Genomic DNA, 5265 nt, shown 5'->3' with positions numbered 1-5265 from the left:
TTGTTTCAATCTTGTAAACAAGCATGCTACCATATTTCAATTCGCATAATTTTAATACCACACATATGATGTTGATTATTACATATATATTTACAAACTCAATAGCTTCAAATTCAGTGTTGATTATTCCAAAAATATATTTACAAGTTAAAGTGAGGAGCTTATTTGATTTAGTTAATTTTCTGTGAAGGGAAAAGATAGGTTCTAGGCCACTCATAAATCTGTCCAGCTACTACTCTATTTTCCCCATTTTTGTCCTCGTAGAATGGCCTGGCATCATCTGCGCAGGTAATCTTTACCATGGCTATTTTACAAGAATCCTCTCTAATATCTTTAAAGTGCAATTGCTGCCCGGGGAGAACAACAGCAGCACCAAATAATGTAGGTTTTCCAGCAAAAACCCCAATAACAATTACACTCTCGCCTACAAGAAAATACCATTAAAAAATTGCAAAGTGTATTGATTATTCATGTCAACACTCAAAAGCAAAATAATTGCCGGCTTTTGCCGCAAGCTTGGATTAGTTATATTTAAGTTCTATAGTATAAACAATGCCTGATTGCATTATAACAATCATGCTTTTATTTCGCTGACAAGCTACTGTACTAGATTAAACTGTTTACAGCTATTTAATTCTGAAGGTTTGCATAGGTATTTACCTGGAATTGGATTGTAGTCAACATTGGGAATCTGTAGATTCATGACACCATGTGGTTGTTGCTGTTGCTGTTGCCATTGCTGCTGTTGTTGTTGCTGTGGTTGCTGTTGTTGCGATTGCTGCTGCTGCTGTTGTTGTGGTTGCTGTTGTTGTGGTTGTTGTTGTGGTTCCTGTTGTTGTGGTTGCTGTTGTTGTGGTTGCTGCTGTTGTTGTTGTGGTTGCTGCTGTTGTTGTTGTGGTTGCTGCTGTTCTTGCTGCTGCCTCTGTTGTTGTTGTTGCTGTTCTTGCTGCTGCCTATGTTGTTGTTGTGGCTGTTGACCAACAACGGCAAGTTGTTGCTGCTGCTGTTCTTGTTGTTTATTCGGATTTTGGTGCAATGGCTTTTTAATCTATCAGACAAAGTGAAGAACATACATTAGATTATAATATCTACTCTTTACTAGTAAACTTTATCTACTTCTAAGCAAACAAATACATTTTCTATAAAGATGCACGTTAAGATGCCACTTACCACTTTTATAGCTTTTTCACAGGAAACTATAGATCTTAGTTGGTTGGACCCATAGTCTTTTGGATTCCTCAGCTTTAGACCAGCAGGCAATCCATGCAAAAAATATGGAGATGTCCCTTTAATCATCCGCTTATATGGCATCTTTTGTTCTGGTTTACCGACCGCTAACCCTACAAAATTAAAAGAGAAATATGTACACTATATATATATCATTCGACAAATATAATTTGTTTAAAATTAAAAAGTAAATTCTAGAGGTTGAAAGGGTCTTAATTTCGAGTGGAATTATCCACACTTCAAACTCAAGCCAGGAACAGTTGACGGAAATTTGAGTCAACTATCGGTCCTCTGCTAATCGAACCTACGCTTTTGCGATGCCGATGCAATGCTCTTGCCACTGAGCTACAGAGGTAACAGACAAGAGCACGCGTGGTTAATTCTAGAGGTTGAAAGGGCTTTAGAATTTAACTTTCAACCTCTAGAATTTACCTATTTCGAGTTAAGTGCCAAAAATCATAATTGTTTAAAAAGTAATCATAAAGTTTAACTTAGAATGAAAGAAACAAGGCTCAAATAGGGGTTCATACTTGAATTGCAAGTTTGAATTACTGCAATCATGTATATGCATGACACTCACCGTACGCTTGATTGAAAATATTTTTTACTTTTGTAACCAATCCATCACGATGTAAATTAGTTTCACCTTAGAAAAATGACAAAATAAAAAATAAGTTTGATGCAATCCATAATTATAGACTTGCAACCACATTGAATCATTGAATGATTCTTGGATTTTGCAACGTAGTGATTAATGAACTAATCAAAATTTATGTAATAATACATTTGCACGTTGCCATTGGTATCTTAACACATCAGATTAGATGCTTTCACTATGCAGCAGAAAAAGTGATTTTTCTGGCCCATTTGTCTAGTTTCAGGTTTTTCAACCCTAAGGAGTTTAGGCTTTGCATATCAAAGGAGAAACATCATGCAAAGAAAAATAAATTACGCACAACAAGAATAAGGAGAAATTTACTTGCAATGCTTGTGTGTGATGTTTTCAGCATGCTGGTGGCATTGAACCGAGTTGCAAATTATAACATCACCATATTTATTTTATCATCCATGACTTTGACACTTGGTACAGTATATACTGTATAGTGTATACACACGACCAATAACATACAATGAAAACAATATACTGAGTTGCGTACCAGGAGTTTTTGCCATCTCAGCATATATTTGGTTAAGGATTGCTGGCTTGTTAACAATTCTTTTCCCATTTTCAGACCCAAGGCGCTTTAATTTATTGTCATAAAAAAGCAAGGCACAACATTCCACCCCCAGTGATTCCAAGTAGTCAATCTAAGATATAAGACATTTGCATTTTAAATGTAAATCACAATAAAAAACACCACCAGGTCTGAGGATCTCAAGGGTAAAATATCAGCCTTGCCTTAAATCTAAGTTCCTCTTTTTCTTGGGGGGGGGGGGGTGTAATAAAATCGCCAGTATAACTGATATGTGATATTCCAACAATATGGAAGTAGATTTACATACATGTTCTTGTAGCTTAACCAAGGCATTATTAACCACTTCCATCCTTGACTGCGGTGAAGAAACCTTTTCATTTTCCTCATTTCTTGCCCTAGTGTTGAATTCTTCTTTTCTATGTACTTCCATATTTTTCCATGCCTTAGAAAAAGCTTTGTTTTTCTCCGCAAGGGACTGAACTTTTTTCGATTCTGTGTATTGAGAATTGATACCGTAGTTAATTAGTAATAGTAAGTGTACTAAGTGCACAAATTAACTTTTAACTATAGTTAGTGACAGAATTGACCAATCAGAGTCATGTATTTCTGAGTTAACTAAGATTTAGCTACGCAAAATGTAGTTAAGGGTTTATACAACCGGCCCCAGGCTGGTATCAGGCCTAAGGTACAATCAGGGGTGGATTGGAACCACTGCCATGCCCTTGAAATGATTAATGATTAACACAAATGTTCATGCAACAAAGTCTAGCAATACTATGGACATGTTGAAAACATCACACATGACCAAAAGTTTCCTATCCAGTTACTTGACTACAGTATTCATGGATTGATCAAAATTTATACAACCTTCACTCCTCATAAATTCACGATAAAAAATATTTGCTCCTGACAACTTTCTCCTCTTTCTTGGTGCTCCATCAGCTTTTGGTTGTTGACTCGTTTCAACAGATGATGCCTCTTGCTTCCTATGGTGGCCAACAGTTTTTACCTTTCGGTTTTGGTTGCGGATGTAATTCTAATAAAAATATGGAACGTTTTGTTTATGTGACTAAATGTTATCCCCACTATTGCAGTTGGCACATATTTATTTTGAGATAGTTGAATACTGTAAATAACATACTGTATGATGTAAATACAGTCAATAATATTTATGAAGAATTCATTATATCCAAAAACCCAAAAAGAATAGTTTTCAAAATTACCAAAATCATGCATTATACATATTCAAAATGATAACATTAACCCCATTAAATGCTAAAGTAGGGCACATCAAGGTACAATGCCACTCAATGAGTTAACTAGACACATTAAAAGATATGCCAGTTAACCAGTGCTCTCCCCATGAGTAAATCATCTGGAAATAGGCAGAATAAAAACTAAAGTGGGGTGCATCATGAAAATTTATGTGATTGGAAAATGCTGATTAGAAAAGCAAACCACTATATACTGTTTGATTTACTCAAGTTAATTAAGCACTACATGAACACATGCACTACGTGAAGCTGAAGAACTGCCCCACCCTAAGTATCACCAATAATATTCAAATTACCTAGAATTATGAATTTATTGCATGGAGTGGTTTTCCACAGAAGTTAAAACTTTATGATCAGCAAAATTATACTCATTCCTCTAGTAAGTAGGTAGAGCGCATTAATTACAATTATTGGGCATTGTCTGCATTGAATAACTCTTTTTACAAGAGCAGTGACTCCAATCAGTCCAATACCGAAAGTAGAACACATGGAGGTGAAAGGCATTAGTTTTCCTGATAATTTAACTTCCCATGACTCCCACTCATTAAACACCAACTCCACAAGCCAGGTCCTACTTCAAAGGAAGTGAAGAGCCTGGCAGACAAGGACAAGGGGTGAGTGATTACAATTTAAAAACAGAAGTATTACAATTCATATATATCCAATTATATTTGATACAGGTTTATAAACATTGCACCCTGCATTAGCATTTACCCTGAGCTTAAATATATAATATCACCACAGAAGTATTAAACAATGACTATTGTATGACTATGGCATTGCAAACCCACAGGTGACAATTTCAATATTTTCAACTACGCCTACGCAATGACGGAGATGGTATCTTAATATTAATGATACAAACGCCATCTACTGGCATCTACTAGTTAATATAGTTATGACATTCAAAGTATTGCGCTAGAATTTAATCAGTATTCCTGCGAGCACTTGGTTTTATAAATATATTTGGTATTGCGCCAGAATTATTCCAGCGAACACGTGTTTTTACAAATATATTTGATATTTATAATAAGAATAGTTTCTACTATAAGAAAATACATTAAATATTTTAGCAATTCTAAATTTCATGATACAACATTACCTTAACTTTATCCGCCGATAAGCCAATTTCTTCGGCAAGCAATGAAATCTGCGAAGCGCTTTGTTTTCCAGTTGATCGCAACCCAGACGACCACGCTTGTTCCAAACGAGCCTTTTGCGTAATGGAAAATGTGGATCTGCCTGCTTCGGACATTATATAATAAACAAATTAACTGAAAATACAAGCGCAAATATACAATATATGATAATGAAAAGATACCACTTCGCGACTTCGATACAAATGCGGCGCGAAAGACACAGAGATGGACTTGAGCCGCTAAACGGCATAATTTGCGGTTTTATGCATGAGAGGACTCGAGGGGATCCCATGGCGCAGTATATATACTGACACGGCCAATGATTTTGTCAGTATATATACTGGTGATTTCATGTGCATCGGGTGGGGTACGAGGTTGTTGGCATGCAGGCGGAGTGAATGCCTTCAACAGGCGTCTTGTTATCTTCAA

Source organism: Dendronephthya gigantea, unplaced genomic scaffold (assembly GCF_004324835.1).
Source record: "Dendronephthya gigantea isolate DGI-Jeju-01 unplaced genomic scaffold, DenGig_1.0 000176F, whole genome shotgun sequence".
Taxonomy (NCBI): Eukaryota; Metazoa; Cnidaria; class Anthozoa; order Malacalcyonacea; family Nephtheidae; genus Dendronephthya; species Dendronephthya gigantea.
This window is presented reverse-complemented; position numbering follows the sequence as displayed.